General features: G+C 37.6%; 1 pseudogene; it reads right to left on the reverse strand.

Annotated features, from left to right (window-relative positions):
* Positions 1–363: 363 nt before the first annotated feature.
* Positions 364–14,204, reverse strand: LOC102918826 (eukaryotic initiation factor 4A-II-like; annotated as a pseudogene).
* Between the last annotated feature and the right edge of the window lie 4,092 nt (positions 14,205–18,296).

The following is an 18,296-nucleotide window of genomic DNA, read 5'->3' on the forward strand; positions in this document are numbered from 1 at the left end:
AGTTTAAATTGGATGGTCATGCTGGTTGATAAACGATCACCTCCTCTAATTAAGAGGTCCCTCTTGTTCAAATTGGACCTTTATCAACTTTGATGGTATCCACAGCTCATCTTCTCCTGTAGAAACAAAAGCAAAATTTCGTCCCCAACATAACACATATCCTGGTTTCCATTCTGAGGTCAGCACATCTTTAAAGTATATAGGCTAATTTAATTCTGAAGTTTTTTTCTTTTTTTTTTAAAGTGAATATACAATTTATTTAACATTCAAACTTCATTAAGACATGTGTAATTTGGCAATTTTATTGGGGGTTTAACCCTACCTAGGATATGATTGCTTGCTGAGGCTTAGCAACAGGTCCAGTTCACACTTAGCACTAATTAAATACTTTATTGAATAAATACAATACCAACAAAATGCATTCAAATTCTTCTAAAAAAGAAAGATCACTTTTAAAGGCCTTTCTAATCAGGCTAATGACAAACACAATAAAGGCAAATATGCTAGTTTTACATAATTGGCTGATTTTATACAACACTTACATCTTTTAGTCCACAAGTATATTATTAAATGATAGAGAACATCTAATACAACCATTTCTATATAACTAGTAAATGAATTTCTAATAAAAAAGATTTTACAGACCCCATCTTTATACCCACCCCAACAGTTTAACTCTAAAGAAGATAAAGCCAATGCCTTTCCTCACAAGAGCTCAGGACTAAAGTAGCTTTGCTATCAGAATCTGTATTTGTGATCCGTTATGAGCATTGAGACAAGATTCAAATATTCTCAAAGAAGCACAATGCACGTTGTGATCGCCTAGTCAGCAACATCGAGCACTGCATTCAAACTATCACATCCCAGGAATTAAATAAGGTCAGCCACATTCATGGGCATTTCCTCCACTGTAGTATTGTAGAAAGTCTAAATGTCACAAAGAATCCTCTTGTCTTCTTCAGTAACAAAGTTTATAGCCACACCTTTCCTCCCAAATCGACCCCCTCTGCCAATTCTGTGAATATAGTTTTCACGATTGGTAGGTAGATCATAGTTTATATAACCAAGGACACTTGTTGCACATCAACCCCACGAGCCAACAAGTCAGTAATGATGAGAACATGGCTTGACCCTGATCGGAATTCCCTCATGATGACATCTCTTTCCTTCTGGTCCATGTCACCATGCAGAGCAGAAACTGTGAAGTCCCTGGCGTGCATTTTCTCTGTGAGCCAATCCACCTTGTGTCTTGTATTGAAAAAAATAACTGCTTGTGTGATAGTCAATGTCTCATACAAGTCACAGAGTGTCCAACTTCCACTCCTCTCGTTCAACATTAATATAAAACTGTTTGATTCCTTCCAGGGTCAATTCTTCCTTCTTCACCAGAATTTGAATTGGATCTCTCATGAAGTTTTTGGTTACTTCCAACACATCAGTTGGCATTGTGGCAGAAAGCAACACAACCTGAACGCTTGTATTTAATTTTTGGAAAATCTCATAGTTTTGATCCTTAAACCCTCGGCTCAACATTTCATCTGCTTCATCCAAAATGAACATTTTGATCCATTTTGGAGAAAGGTATCTTCTATTTAGCATATCAAACACTGTCCCTGGTGTACCAACAACAATATGAGGGACTTCAGCCTGCAACTTCTGCATTTTATTTTGAACATTTGTTCCTCCAATGCATGCATGACAAGTTGCTCCCATATAATCCCCGAGAGCCAAAATTACCTTTTAGATCTGTTGAGCCAGTTCTCTGGTGGGGGCCATGTAGATGTAACCAACCATCTTAATTAAATAAGAAACACAGAACCAATGTAAAAGAGAAAGCCAACAGGTCAGAGCTCAGAGGTAAAACCTTACCCTTGCTCCTGCGGTGCTTCTACCTCTCCAAAAGAGACCTACTTCCTGTGTGTATGTCTTTACATAGTCTTTCTGTTCTGCCTTCTCATTGGTTATAAACCCAAACACGTGACTGCATCATCACTGCCTATATGTACAGCCCTCCAGGTCTTAAAGGCATATGTCTCCAATGCTGGCTGTATCCCTGAACACACAGAGATTTACCTAGCTCTTGCACCAAGTGCTGGGATTGAAAGAGTGTGACACCATCACCACCACCACCACCACCACCACCACCACCACCACCACCACCACGCTCTTGCTATGGCTCTAATAGCTCTGACCCCCGGGCAACTTTATTTATTAAAATACAATTAAAATCATATTTCAGTACAAATAAAATACCACCATATTTCCCCTTTTCTATTTTAATAAAAAGAAAGAAAAGCAAAAGATTATAACTAACATGAGAAAAACTATATACAAAAGTACAATAACTATATACAATATATACAAGTAACAAATACCTAAACAATGTCTAGTCCATTTCTATTTGACAAATCAGATAAAATAATTCCATTATCTATCCTATATTGGTAAGTCCAAAATGTATCTAATTCACTTTCTATCCTAATTAATCTTCAACTATAACTAACTAACCTTCAACTACAACTAACTAATCTTCAACTATAACTAACTAATCTTCAACTCCCTCAGAGATCCAAGAAGGAAATAATATTAGCTAACAAAAATAAAAACAGGAAATGCATGCAAGCAACTTCCAAAAAATTTGTGAGTTGATAGAAACAGCCAGCTGCCTGGACAGTCACCTGAGGTTTCTCCACAGTGTTGGGGCATCATCTTCAGCTAATAAGCTTAGCGTATCTGACAGACTCATTTGTGAAGTAGGATGTATACAAGGTCAACAGTTCAACCTCATATTGGGTGAGAGCAGTCCATTTACCAGAAACACCTGAATTTAACTGGTGTCCTGTCATGATCCAGGATTTTAAATTCTGGAAATTGTTGATGGTTTTTTAATTCAGCTGTCCATTCTTCTTGGCTGTGTATATATGGCTTCATCTCAGCATCCCCTTCTTCTCCACATCCCTCTATTAAATGCCAGTCTACTATTGAGAGGCGTGAGCTTAGTTACTCTTCAAAAATAACTGGTTCAACTGCTGTTCCATTGCACAACAGAAGCCATCACCTCACTGCCTGTTCAGCTACCTTTGAAGAAAAGGGCACTGTACATTTTCTGGATTGCAAAGGCCACTTCAGGGATGGGGCCATATTGTCCTGGCCTCAGAAGATGCCTTTTGATAAAGCCATAACCACACTTGTTTTGGAAAGAATCAGTAGTCCTTTGTTTCGTGTCCGATCTGTTCATTTCGTCCTGTTGATTCGAGAATACTTTATTGTCCAGTGGCTAACTTTTGTCACAATGAAAGTTAACTCCATATGCAGTTTCTTCAATGCCCATATTTTCTCTGAAGTACATTGGTACAGTCAGGAGCCGACATGTCTAAAAAAAGAAAAATTTCTAAGTTATTAAAACATTTTAAATGCCATATTCTGTATATCTCTGAAGGGTTTGAAGATGATCTGTCTAAAATATATCTGCTCAATTTTTAAAACATATCTAATATGACTACAAGTTCTATTGTAATGTCTAACTACTAACTTTCATTTCTTTATATCCTAATAGTTGGTAGTAATAACGTTCAAAGATCAGAAAATTGCATTACATTGTTAAATGAATGGTAGAAATACAATTAGAAATATAAATATAGCATTTTCTAACAATATCAATTTCAAATTTGTATACAATATAAAACAAACCAACACAATGTAAAGTATTTAAAACTAGTAATTGTCTTTTTCTTTTCTTTCTTTCTTTCTTTCTTTCTTTCTTTCTTTCTTTCTTTCTTTCTTTCTTTCTTTCTTTCTTTCTCTCTTTCTTTTTTTTTTCCATCACAGGCAATTTATTTTGTTCTATTCATTCACAGTTAATACAGAAAATACTTGGAAACATTTCCATATAATGTTTGACACAGAAATCATCAAATAGAAGTATACAATGTTGACAGGAGGCAGTACATTTATAATTTATAACCCCAAATGTATTTATAAATTAGAAATGGAAAGATCTACAAATGAAATTATGAAGGTTCACCAAAGTCATTTAATCTGTCAGTTTCTCATTCATTTTTATGTCTTAATAATATTCTATTGTATGGATAAGCCACATTTTATTTCTCTCCAGTATTTGATAGCTATTTGAGTTGTTTTAACTTTTTTACTATTAGCAACACACTGCTGTAAACCTTCATGTACATGTTTCATAGGTGCACATTTTCAGTAGTTTGAGGATATATTCCTAAGGGTAGAATTGTTGAGTAACAGAGTAACAATGTTTTGCATTTTGACCAACCACCAAACTGTTTTGCCAAAGTGGCACACCATTTTACAATCTCACCAAATCCTTGTTTTTAAGGCTCTGATTTTTGTACAAAAGCATTCAATCATTCTGTCAGACCAAACCAGGAAAAGTAAGCTATATTTCAGAGCTGTTCTATTCCATTTACTATGCAAAGCCATTCGTGGTGTTTGCAACTCTCAGCCTTTTTGAGTATTCTTGCAGTGTTCACCTTTTCCTCCACCACTTTTTTTTTCTTCTTTTTTTTCTGGTTTATTTCTATCTATTACAAATGTATAAAAAATCCTCCATCAACGCTGCTGATAGAAGCAGAACCTTGAGAAATATACCTTTGGTTTGCCTCAGAAAAGGAACACATATTGCACTGTAAAGTTTATAAAATTGGCGCAAAACATTGTGGTAATGTTACAATACCAGTTTTAAGAGTTCAGTGACTAATGGGGAGCCGATGGGATACATGCAGAACTGTGAAAGCAATCTCACTTAGCCAGCTGTACACGTAGACTGTAAATCTACATTCAGACCAATTCTGAACTAAAACTATCATCTCAGTTTATCTGTTGAGGTCAACCAGGAAACCCTAGAATATACCTTGATTTTTGCAAAAAACAAACTAGGGGGAGGGGTTTCTTCAGCATTTCAGTCCACGAGTAACAGTATCCTAACAGGCATAGTGTTCTCTCACTGTCAACATAGAATGAACTGCTGCTGGAGGTCAACTTGGGCTTTAATTTGCATTAGCACTTACATGCATAGTAGTCCAAGTTGTTGATCTCATGACTTTAAAAAGTAACTCTAAAAAAGTAAAATGGCCCTTCTTGGAAGACTAAAGAAAGACATCCAGCCACAGTTGTAAAAAGTCTCATCAAAACAATATACCCTTTTATGAATTACGCCTCAATTAAAAAAAAAAAAGTAGCCCCAAATAAGAAGCAGCTCTGAAAGAGAAAATATAACTTAAGATATTTGAAAAAAACAAGGTGAATACAGGTTCAAAAATAATTAAGATACATTTTCTTAAGGCTACCTAGAATTAGGCTTTAAAGAATTCTACCATTTCAAGTTTACCACTAACTACTAGATACCCATTTACAAACAAGATGTTCACTTTTTTTGTTCCTTTATCGAAAGAAAAATCTACCTTCAGACTATGAGGGTGGTGATGGGGAGGGACTAGAAAACAAAATTCAAACAATCCCATGCAAATATCACATTTTTCAAATGGAAGAACTCCAAACTGCACTAGAAGTTCCAATCACTAAGACACTTTCCATTGAAATGATTTAAGTACAACTACATGGCACCAAGGTTTAGGCCTAATATAGGCCTGACAACCAAGTTCCTGTTCTCTGGAAGAAAAGCCTCAAAAGTCCCACTCAATTCCACATAACAATACTTCAAAGATCAATTAGGTTTTCCTTTCCTTAATATTTTTGTTTTCGACTTCTAATCTTAAAGACTAGATTAAAACTTAACTCACTTCCCAGAAGGCATTGCTTCCCTTTGCTCCATGAAAGAGTCCACCAAGACCTCTTCCTCAAAACCATCTAGCCCCCAGCCTCCAGCCTGTGCTTGTGAGGCATCTTTCTCAACATCAGCTTGATTTGCACTGACAATGATTGTCGAAACCTAGAATTCAACATTTACAAATTGTCATTCACACACACACAAAACACACTATTATCACACAACTTGTGTCTTGAGAGAATCTTCTGCTTTTTAAATCTTTGGCCTCCCAGTCAATCCCAAGTTCAACCAACTTTAACTAAAACTTCACTCAGAATTTCACCAAGCTTTTCACCCACACATTAATGCTTGTCGTATCTTTCATCAACTGTCAAAATCTGAAGCCTGCTCAGAGATTGCCAGGTATAGGTGAGTTGAGACTATTGATATTGATGGATATTAATGACCAGTGATTGTTAATTCCTGTTATTTTTTGTGGTTGTGTTGTGTTGTCCTTCTGTGGTGTATGTTGGTGTGGGATTATCTATTGCTTGATTTTTCATGGATGTGTTTAGCTTCTTTGGGTTGAATTTTCCCTTCTAGTGCTTTCTGTAGGGCTGGGTTTGTAGATAGGTATTGATTAAATCTGGTTTTATCCTGGAATATTTTGTTTACTCCGCCTATGGTGATTAAGAGTTTTGCTGGGTATAATAGTCTGGGTTGGCATCCGTGGTCTCTTAGTGTCTGCATGAGATTTGTCCATGATCTTCTAGCTTTCATAGTCTCTATTGAGTAGTCTGGTGTTATTCTGATGGGTTTACCTTTATATGTTACTTGGTCTTTTTCCTTTGCGGCTCTTAATATTTTTTCTTTGTTCTGTGTGTTTAGTGTTTTGATTATTATGTGGCGAGGGGACTTTTTTTTGGATCCAGCCTATTCGGTGTTCTATAAGCTTCTTGGTCTTTATGTTGTTGCCTGTATTTTTGCACTGGCGTCTACTCATCTCTTCCTCTGTGTGGTGCAGGTGATGTCTGTGTTTGAGAGTGCCTCTCTTGTTCTAATTTTTAGTCTTGGTTTAGTAGGGGTTCTTGGTTAAATTGGTGCTATTGGGCTGTTTCTTCAGGGACAGCTGATTTCAGTCGGTGAAGTATATACTTATGATTCTGGTGATCTGGTTTAGTGGCTGGGTAGCGCCTTCTTCTGTGTTCCCAGGTCACGTTTTGTTCATTTGTCAACTCCTCAGCTGATCTTGTTTCTTCAGACTTCAAACTGTAGGCATCTGAATCCTCTCCCAGATGGGTTTCAGCTGAGCAGGGTAGTCTCACTAACACCTCCAAGTTGTTGGGTTTCACAGGATCAGCAGTTGGGCCCTGGGTTGTCCCCAGACAGAGTGTCCAGACTCGCCCTGGTTCTGACCCACAGAGATAGCCTCTTCCCCAGGTGTTGGGGCCAGGGGCGTCCTGCTCCAAGCTGCGTCCGCCCCTCTCCGTCCCCAGTCCTGTCCACCCCTGTGGCCCGCCGCCACAGGCCCACCTGCGTCCACCTGTCTCCGCCGCCGGGCCTGTATGTCCCTGTCAGCTGCCGCTGGGTCCGTCTGCCTCTGTGGGCGGCCAACAGGCCTGTATATCTCTGCCGGCCGCCACCACGGGCCTACCCACCTCTGCTTGTCACTTCTGCCGGGCCCATCCACCTCTGCGGGCCGCCACGGGGCCTGTATGTCTCCGCAGGTCGCCGCTGGGCCTGTATGTCCCTGTGGGCCGCTGCCACCGGGCCCGTCCACCTCTGCGGGACGCCGACCTGCGTCCGCCTGTCTCTGCCGCGTGTCCTGTCTATTTCTGTGGGCCACTGCCGAGCCTGAATGTCTCTGTTGGCCGCCGGTGCCGGGCTGTCCACCTCCGTCTACTCATCTTCGCCACAGGGCCTGTCCACCTCTGTGGGCCGCCGCTGGGCCTGAATGTCTCCGCCAGCTGCCACCGGGTCTAAATGTCCTGGTCGGCTGTTGCCGCCGGGCCCGTTCACCTCCGCGGGCCGCCGCCACAGGCCTACCCGCGTCTGCTTGTCTCTGCCATCTTGAATCGACTCCCTCTTTCTTTCTTTTTAAACAAGAACCTTAAATCTAATCTCCTTTGCTTAGCCTTTTTTCCTAACCCTTGAAAATAACTTGTAAACCAACCCTCCTAAACAATGAAAATTATCCCAGACCCAAAACACATTAAAAGGACCAAAAAACCACCCACCCCACACAACCTCTTTGGGAATGTGGGCATTGTATTCTTAAAATTGCTTCCTGCTGGGTATGGGTGAAGTTATCTTTATCCTGAAACAAAAATTTTAGGTTAATTGTCAAATTCTAGGAAAGGTAACTATATCCTTCATTATCCAGTCTGTGTATAATGCCAAAGTTCAGGGTTTATCTCAAGTCCTTATTCAAGTAGTCTTTGAGACTGGATCATCCCAGCTAGTCACCTCAAAATTGCTCTGAGCACCTTGTAGTTCAAAGCTGATCTGTAGATGATGTTTGTCAGATTAATGATATTATTATTGTCCACGTGGAATTGTTGTTGAGGGGCCCCATCTTCTTCCTGGAGACTCCAGTTGATGTTAGGCCTAGCCATGATTTCCTGCAGAAAACTGATAAGAGACTCGAACACAAAGATATATATATGTAGCTAATTGAAGCCTTTTTTCTAGAATTAGTTAGTACTCTATATGACCATTCATATCTTTTTTTTTTTTATTATTTTATACGAGACAGGGTTTCTTTGTGTAGCTTTGCGCCTTTCCTGGAACTCACTCTGTAGACCAGGCTGGCCTCGAACTCACAGAGATCCAAGTGCCTCTGCCTCCCAAGTGCTGGGATTAAAGGCGTGAGCCACCACCGCCTGGCGACCATTCATATCTTAACAAAGTTTAAAATGTATATATATCTATATATTATTCTTGTAAATTTTGATATAAAATTCATACTTTAAGAAAAGTTTAAAGAATCAGAATAGAATCAAAGAGTTGAGATTAGTATTAGAATAGTCCCTTAATTAATTTGGCTTTTGTCCTGTCCCATAGCAGAAGATGGCTCTTTTATTCTGGCATGATACAGGGAGTTTGCATTTTCCATTTAACAACATGCTTGAGTTTAAAGAAGGAGAGAGCCATTCTCCAACTCCAAAGACAGCTTTAAATTTTAATTGAACTGGGACTATTAGAAGACCAATAATGTTAAATCTTTAAAGAAAAGCAAAAACAAACATTTAGGAAGACATAAAATTTTTTAGATAATATGTACTCATATTTGGTTTCACTCTGCTTCTTGGGATAGATGATTTGTCCCTTTTCTTCAGTTATCTCATTTGTCTTGTGTTCTTCAGATTCCTTAACCTTCATTCTCCTAAAAGACAAAAACAAAAACCTTTCCCCAAGACTAATTTTGGGGATATTCCTTTTTGGCAAGTTATTATCTGATTAAATGAAAAGGCACGTGTTACTGGTACAAGTTAGTTTAAATTGGATGCTCATGCTGGTTGATGAACTATAACGTCTCTTGTTAAAATTGAACCTTTATCAATTTTGATGATACCCACAACCTATCTTCTTCTGTAGAAACAAAAGCAAAACCTCGTCCCCAACGTAATACATACCCTGATTTCCATTCTGAGGTCAGCACATCCTTAAAGTATATAGGCTGATTTAATTCTGTAGTTTTTTCTATTATCCAATGTCTCTCTGCAGCTGTTGTTCCTTTCTCATTGGCATTGAGAAAATTCAAAGTTAATAGAGAATTATGCAGTCTATTTCTGGGGGGTTTTGTTACCCCTTTCTGTTTATTTAGCATATCCTTTAGAGATCTATTTGATCTTTCTATAACTGCTTGACCTGTAAGATTATGTGGTATACCTGTAATATGCTTTATATTATAATAAGCAAAAAACTGTTTCATTTTAACACAGATATATGATGGAGCATTGTCAGTTTTGATTTGTGTAGGTATACCCATGATGGCCATAATTTCTAGCAAATGATTGATTACAGAATCAGCTTTTTCAGAACTCAAAGCAGTTGCCCATTGAAATCCTGAATAAGTATCAATGGTGTGGTGTACATATTTCAATTTTCCAAATTCTGCAAAGTGAAACACGTCCATCTGCCAGATTTCATTCCTCTGAGTACCCTTTGGGTTACATCCTGCTGGTAATGGTGTTTGATTGTAGAAGGAACAAGTAGGACATTTCTTTACTATTTCTTTGGCTTGTCACCAGATTATAGAAAAATCCTTTTTTAAACCTTTACTATTGACATGATGTTTTTTTTATGAAATTCTGAGGCCTCCAGCACATTTCCTATCAATAATTTATCAATTTTATCATTGCCTTGTGCTAGAGTACCTGGCAGACCAGTATGGAATCGAATGTAAGTTATATATAAAGGATGACTCCTTTTCCTGATTGTATCTTGTAATTGAAAAAATAGTGAAGTTAATTTTGAAGCATCATGGATAAATTCTGCAGTCTCAATATGTAATACCACTCTTTCAGCATAATGAGAGTCAGTTACTATGTTGAGAGGTCCTGAAAAATCCATTAATACCAACAGAATAGCATACAATTCTGATTTTTGAACTGAATTATACGGACTTCAAACCACTTTACTTAAATTTTCTGATTTGTAACCTGCCTTTCCTTCTTTGTTGGCATCTGTATAAAATGTACGAACTCCAGATATGGGTTTTTCCCATACAATTCGAGGCAAGATCCAATCAGCTCTCTTTATAACAACAATTCTATCGCTTTTGGGATAATTGCTGTTAATCTCTCCCAAAAAATTACTGCAAGCTCTTTGCCAAGGTTCACTTTCTGTCCATAATTTTTCAATGTCCTCCTTAGTTAAAGGTACAACAATTTCTGCTGGGTCTATTCCTGCTAATTGACAAAGTCTCAATTTTCCTTTCCAAATCAAGTCAGAGATTTTTTTTCCCCATAAGTTTTTAATTTTTTATTTGGTTTATTTGGTAAAAATATCCATTCCAATATAATATCTTCCCTCTGCATTAATAATCCAGTAGGAGAATGACTAGAAGGTAAAATAACCAAAATGCAATCCAGCTTTGGATCAATACAATCCACGTGCCCTTCATGTACTTTCTTTTCTACCAAGGCCAATTCTTTCTCAGCTTCAGGTGATAATTCTCTTGGACTATTTAAGTCCTTGTCACCTTCTAAGGTTTTGAACAAATTAGTCAGTTCATCATTTTTTACCCCAACAATAGTTCGTAGATGAGAAATATCTCCAAATAATCTTTGAAAGTCATTAAGAGTCTGTAGTCTATCTCTCCTAATTTGCACCTTTTGGGGTCTAATTTTTTGTAGCTCTATTTTATATCCTAAATTATTAATAGAATCTCCTCTTTGTATCTTTTCAGGAGCAATTTATAATCCCCAGCAAGGCAAAATTTTCTTTACTTCTTCAAACATTATTTCTAAAGTATCTGCATTTGAGTCAGCTAGTAAAATATCATCCATATAATGATAAATGATAGATTTAGGAAATTTTTTATGTATCACTTCCAATGGCTGTTGTACAAAATATTGGCACAGAGTTGGGCTATTCAACATTCCCTGTGGGGGAAACCCTCCATTGAAATCTTTTAACTGGTTGAGAATTATTATAAGTAGGCACTGTGAAAGCAAATCTTTCTCTGTCTTTTTCTTGTAAGGGCATTGAAAAGAAACAGTCTTTTAAATCAATAACTATGAGAGGCCATCCTTTTGGTAACAGAATAGGCAAAGGAATCCCAGATTGTAGAGAGCCCATTAGCTGAGTTACTTTGTTAATTGCTCTAAGGTCTGTTACCTTTCTCCATTTACCAGATTTCTTTTTAATAACAAATACAGGAGAATTCCAAGGCCTGGTCAATTCTTCAATATGCTGAGCATTTAACTGTTCTTCTACCAGCTCTTCTAAAGCCTGGAGTTTCTCTGTTGTTAAAGGCCATTGCTGGACCCATACAGGCTTGTCTGTTAACCATTTTAAAGGTAGAGCTGTTGGTGTCTTTGGAAGATCATCAGTTGTTGTGCCCTGTTCTTGTATAATATGGATGGCTGGTGACCACTCATTAGAACAATATCTTCTAATATTTCTCTCAGTAACATGTGCTAGTTTATGATTTTTTTCTGAGATTGGAGGGATGTTAATCTGAGTATTCCATTGTTGCAACAAGTCTCAACCCCACAGGTTCAAAGTTATGTTAGCCACATATGGTTTTAATTTTCCTCGCTGTCCTTCTGGGCCTATACATTCGAGCCATCTCACACTCTGTTTCACCTGAGATAATGTCCCAATTCCTAACAGTTGAATGTTTACCTCCTGAAGAGGCCAAGTTGGATGCCAAAATTCTGGTACAATTATGGTAACGTCCGCACCTGTGTCTACCAGACCAGACAACAAAACAGCATTTATTTTTATCGTTAATTTTGGTCTTTGTTCATTAATAGAAGTTTGCCAAAATTTTTTCTTTATGTTTTCTCCTGAATTTTCTATTCTCTCTGTTTCATCATCCTGACCAGCATGATTTATTCCAATAGGCATTTGGTTATTTAATCATTCTGAGCAGGGGTTTCCTCTACTCCTGCAGAAAAGGTTTGAACTGGATTTGCTATGAGGGCCTGCATGAGGCCCCTCTGGGAGTTTCACAAAGACTGAGGCAAAGGATTACCCTGTCTGTCCTTTGTTGATCTACATTTGTTGGTCCAGTGTTTTCCCTCACCACATCTTCTGCATACTCCAGAAGGAAGAGGCATTCTGTTGCTATTGTTCCTTGAAGAAACATTGTTTCTAGGAATGACCTGTTTACAGTCCCTTTTCAAATGTCCTTGCTTTCCACATCCAAAACATCTAACACTCCTCAAACCTTTTGAAATTGCTTCTCCTACCCACATATCATCATGCTCATGAGCCTCAACATTGTGTCTCTAAGCCAGTCTTCCAAAGGTGCAGATCTTGCCTTTAACAGCCTGATTATTCTTTTGCATGCTGCATTCCCATTCACAAAGGCCAAAGATTCAATTATTATCTTACAAGCTTCTGAATCCGATACCATTCTCTTTACTGCTGAAGCCAGTCTTTGTAAAAAAAAATCTGTGAAAGATTCTTTTGGGCCTTGCATAAACTTTGTAAATGACTCAGTCTTTTTTCCTGGTTCCTCAACTCTGTCCCATGCATTCAAGGCTGCCGTTCGACATAAAATTAGGGTTTGGACAGCATATAAACATTGTGTTTGTACTGAAGCATATTGGCCTTCTCCAATAAGCTGATCCTGGCAAACTTGTATTCCTTTATCCCTCCATTGTTTTTCTATGTTTTTAGCTTCATCTTTGAACCAAGTTAGCCACTGTAACCTCTGGCTGGGTTCCAGAACAGTTTGTGCCAGCTCCCACCAGTCCTGTGGTACAATCCTATTATATGTTGACCAAGAGTTTAACATTTGCTTTACATATGGGGAATGCATACCATAATATACTATTGTGTCCTTAAACCTTCGTAAATTCAACATTTCAATTGGAGCCCAAATATTTTGTGTAGTCATTTGATCAGGCAACTGCTGTACAGTTACAGGATAAATTAAGGGTGACTGTGTGAAAACAGGCTTTCTTTCTGTAACCTTATGATCCAAACTTGAAACAACTTCACTGTTAATTTCTTCTGTCTGAATTTTTACAGGTTTAACAAGTTTTTCTAAAGCTGTCATCCTGGCACTTAAATTGACTATCTTTTTAAATAGTAAAATGAGGATAAGCATAGTGATAAACTGCATAATTCCAACAATACTAATCTTCTCATATAGTTGTTCCATTGTCAGACTGCCTAAAATTTCAAAAAAAAAAAAAAACCCAATTTTCTTCCAATGTACACATAAAACCCATATTTTAAATGTGGAAAAATTTTCTCTTTTAAATAGTTTCCTTTAAAATATCTGATATGTTATGACTTACCAAATCTGCATAGAACAATAGAAATCCAAGGAAATTTCAAAACAGCCACCTAGTGTCCGAGGTATGAATCCAGAGAGAGAGAGAGAGAGAGAGAGAGAGAGAGAGAGAGAGAGAGAGAAAGAGAGAGACAGAGAAAGAGAGAGAGAGCGCAAGAAAGCATAGTCAGCTAAAGCTAGTGCTTGGGTCTCCTTGAACTCAATCTCCAACTGTTGCAGGATGTAAATAGCAAATGTGGCTGTCTTGCCAGTACCTGACTGAGCTTGAGCAATCACATCATACCCTTTAAAACAAGGAATAATAGCTTTTTCCTGAATAGCTGATAGCTTCTCAAAACCATAAGCATAGATGCCTCGAAGAAGAGACTCCTTTAAATTCATATCATCAAAGTTAGCAACGACTTCATTCCAGTTGCTCTCGATAACACCATCAGGTTCCATTCCCTCTGGGCCGCCATGTTCTCTGTTTTAATCCTCGGAGCCACCGGACATGATCTGAAAATCCACTTAGCGCCCAGCTGAAAAGCTGAAGGTTTTTTTTTTCTATTATCCAATGTCTCTCTGCAGCTGTTATTCCTTTCTCATTAGCAATGAGAAAATTAAAAATTCAAAGTTAATAGAGCATTATGTGATCTATTTCTCTGGGTCTTTGTTACACCTTTCTGTTTATTTAGGATATCCTTTAGAGTTCTGTTTTATCTTTCTATAACTGCTTGACCTGTAGGATTATGTGGTATACCTGTTATATGCTTTATATTTTAATAAGCAAAAAACTTGTTTCATTTATCAGAAACGCATGCTGGAGCATTGTCAGTTTTAATTTGTGCAGGTATACCCATGATGGCCAATACTTCTAGCAAATGTGTGATTACAGAATCAGCTTTTTCAGAACTCAAAGCAGTTGCCCATTGAAATCCTGAATAAGTATCAATGATATGGTATACATTTTTAACTTTCCAAATTCTGCAAAGTGAAACACATCCATTTGCTAGATTTCATTATTCTGAGTACCCTTTGGGTTACATCCTGCTTGTAGCAGAGTCTGATTGTAAAAAGAACAAGTAGGACATTTCCTTACAATTTTCTTGGCTTGTTGCCAGATTATGGAAAAATCCTTTTTTAAACCTTTACTATTGACATGACGTTTTTTAATGAAATTCTGAGGCCTCCAGCACATTTCCTATCAATAATTTATCAATCTCATCATTACCTTGTGCTAGAGGGCCTGGCAGACCAGTATGGGGTCAGATGTGTGTTAGATAAAAGGGATGCTTCCTATTCCTGATTATATTTTGTAACTGAATAAATTGTAAAGTTAATTCTGACGTATCAGGGATAAATTCTGCAGTCTCAATATGTAATACCACTCTTTCAGCATACTGAGAGTCAGTTACTATGTTGAGAGGTTCTGAAAAATCCATTAATACCAACAGAATAGCATACAATTCTGATTTTTGAACTGAATTATAAGGACTTCAAACCACTTTACTTAAATTTTCTGATTTGTAACCTGCCTTTCCTTGTTTGTTTGCATCTGTATAAAATGTACGAACTGCATATATGAGTTTTTGCCGTACAATATGAGGCAAAATCCAATCATCTTTCTTTATAAGGTCAATTCCAGCACTTTTGGGATATTTGTTGTTAATCTCTCCCAAAAATTACTGCAAGCTCTTTGCCAAAGTTCACTTTCTGTCCATATTTTTTCACTTTCCTCCTTAGTTAAAGGTACTATAATTTCTGCTGAGTCTTTTCCTGCTAATTGACAAAGTCTCAATTTTCTTTTTGAAATCAAATCAGAGATCTTTTCCACATAAGTTTTAAATTTTTTACTCTGTTTATTTGGTAGAAATATTCATTCCAATATAATATCTTCCATCTGCATTAAAAATCCTGGAAGAGAATGCCTAGAAAGTAAAATAACCAAAATGTAATCTAGCTTTGGATCAACACAATTCACATATCCTTGTAGTACTTTCTTTTCCACCAAGGACAATTCTTTCTCAGCTTCAGCTGATAATTCTCTTGGACTATTTAAGTCCTTGTTACCTTCTAAGGTTTTTAAACAAATTACTCAGTTCATCATTTTTTTACCCCAACAATAGTTCATAGATGGGAAATGTCTCTCTTTGAAAGTCATTCAGTGTCTGTAATCGATCTCTCCTAATTTGCACCTATGGGGTCTAATTTTTTGTAGACCTATTTTGTATCCTAAATAATTAATAGACTCTCCTCTTTGTATCTTTTTAGGAGCAATCTGTAATCCCCAACAAGACTTAATTTTCTTTACTTCTTCAAACATTCTTTCTAATGTATTTGCACTGGAATCAGCTAGTAAAATATCATCCATATAATGATAAATTATAGATTTAGGAATTTTTTTACATATTACTTCCAATGGCTGTCATACAAAATATTGGCACAAGGGTGGGCTATTCACATTCTCTGTGGGAGGACCCTCCATTGATATCTCTTAACTGGTTGAGAATTATTATAAGTAGGCACCGTGAAGGCAAATTTTTCTCTGTCTTTTTCTTGTAAGAGCATTGAAAAGAAACAGTCTTGTAATCAAAAACTATAAGAGACCCATCCTTTAGATAATAATGTCGGCAAAGAAATTCCAGATTGTAGAGAGCCCATTGGCTGAATTACTTTGTCATTAATTGCTCTCAGGTCTGTTACCATTGTCCATTTACCAGATTTCTTGTTAATAACAAATACAGGAGAATTCCAAGGGCTGGTCAATTCTTCAATATGCTGAGCATTCAACTGCTCTTGTACCAGCTCTTCTAAAGCCTGGGGTTTCTCTGTTGTTAAAGGCCATTGCTGGACCCATACAGGCTTGTCTGTTAACCATTTTAAAGGTAGAGCTGTTGGTGTCTTTGAAAGATAAGCAGTTGTTGTGCCCTGTTCTTGTACAATCTGGATAGCTAGTAACCACTCTTTAGAATAATACCTTCTAATATTTCTCTCAGAAACATGTGTTAGTTTATGATTTGTTTCTGAGGTTGGCTATTCCTGAGAGGGCAGCTCCAAATATAAAAGTTTCTTCTTTCTCCAGTCTATATTTGTCTTAGCAGACTTTACTTGGCTGGTAGGCAACACCCAGAATCAGCTGTAGACAACAAACTGCTCTAAATGTGACCTAAACCACAACTTCTTCAGGTGTCCTACAAAACCAGAAAGTCCCGGACTTGATGCAAACTAGTTCACTCGCTATGATTGCTCCCTATTTCTTCAGCTGTGTCAGAAAACCATATTCTTCTGATGAGTAACCCTATTGTCCTAACCCCCTCCTGGCCAATGAATAACACGTCTGCCTTCCTGAGACCCTGACAACATTGTCCTAACTTCACAGGAAGTAGTTATCAAAGAGTGCACATTATCCCTGTCCTCCACAAAGCACTGGAATATTAGGTCCAAGAGAAATTCCCCAGCAAAGGGGAGCAAATGACTACATGTAGTACATATTGGCATACCAAGATTATATGGCCTTAAAATTTTGTTCTTCCTATTGCTAACAAAACATGTATAGTTTATGAATGGGCCATACATCTTTTAATGCATTACAATTTTTTTGCATATAAAGAATAACAAGATCCTATCAAGAATTTAACAGAAATACATAAGACAAAGTGGGGGAGGGCTTCAAAACTATGTTATTGTAAAGACAAACTAGGCCCATTCCCGTTTGTCATCAAATCTGTTTTTCCAAGATTGAGCTATGACTCACTCACCTGGAACCTTATCTAAAAATGGTTCTGTATGGCCTATTCCAGAAAACGGCAACGATGCCTTTGTTTCAACAGGTTATTATAACCATCTATTTTTATGGCCACATTGTTATAACTACCTTGCAACCATCTTTCTTTCAGGCGGTTATTATGACCAATTTGTTATGCTTATGTTCTGTTCCTATAACCCTGCCTATTTGTTTGCCAAATGTCCCATTTGGAAACTCTGAGTTATTCCCACACAGAATGCTGACATCTTGAACTCCAACTCAGGGGAAGCAGCAAATGTAGATGAATAAAAAACTTGATTAATTAATTGCTAGCTTTAATTAATTTGGCCGTGATGAACTGTGTCTTGGGTCTTTCTCCATACATCTTTGGGATTAACAGATTCTATTTCATATCTATTCACAACAGAGTATCAATGAACATGATTAAACAACTCTCTGTAATAAGATATTGAGTTCTCTGAGTATATACCCAGAAGTGGTGTAGCTAGGTTATATGGTCAATCTATTTCTAAATTTTTAAAAGTTTATTTGTTTTTATGTGTATGAGTATTTTAACCTCATATATGTTCATGTGCCTCTCATGTGATGTGTTCTGGGAAGCCAGAAGTGGGTTTTGGATCCCCTATAACTGGAGTTACAGATAGTTGTGAGATATCATGTGGATGATGGAACAGACCCTCAATTCTCTGGAAGAGTTACATGTGCTGTTAACTGTTAAGACATCACTTCATGGGGCTGGAGAGATGGCTCAGCGGTTAAGAGCACTGGCTGTTCTTCCAAAGGTCCTGAGTTCAATTCCCAGCAACCACATGGTGGCTCACAACCATCTGTAATGAGGT

Source organism: Peromyscus maniculatus, chromosome 22 (assembly GCF_049852395.1).
Source record: "Peromyscus maniculatus bairdii isolate BWxNUB_F1_BW_parent chromosome 22, HU_Pman_BW_mat_3.1, whole genome shotgun sequence".
Lineage (NCBI taxonomy): Eukaryota > Metazoa > Chordata > Mammalia > Rodentia > Cricetidae > Peromyscus > Peromyscus maniculatus.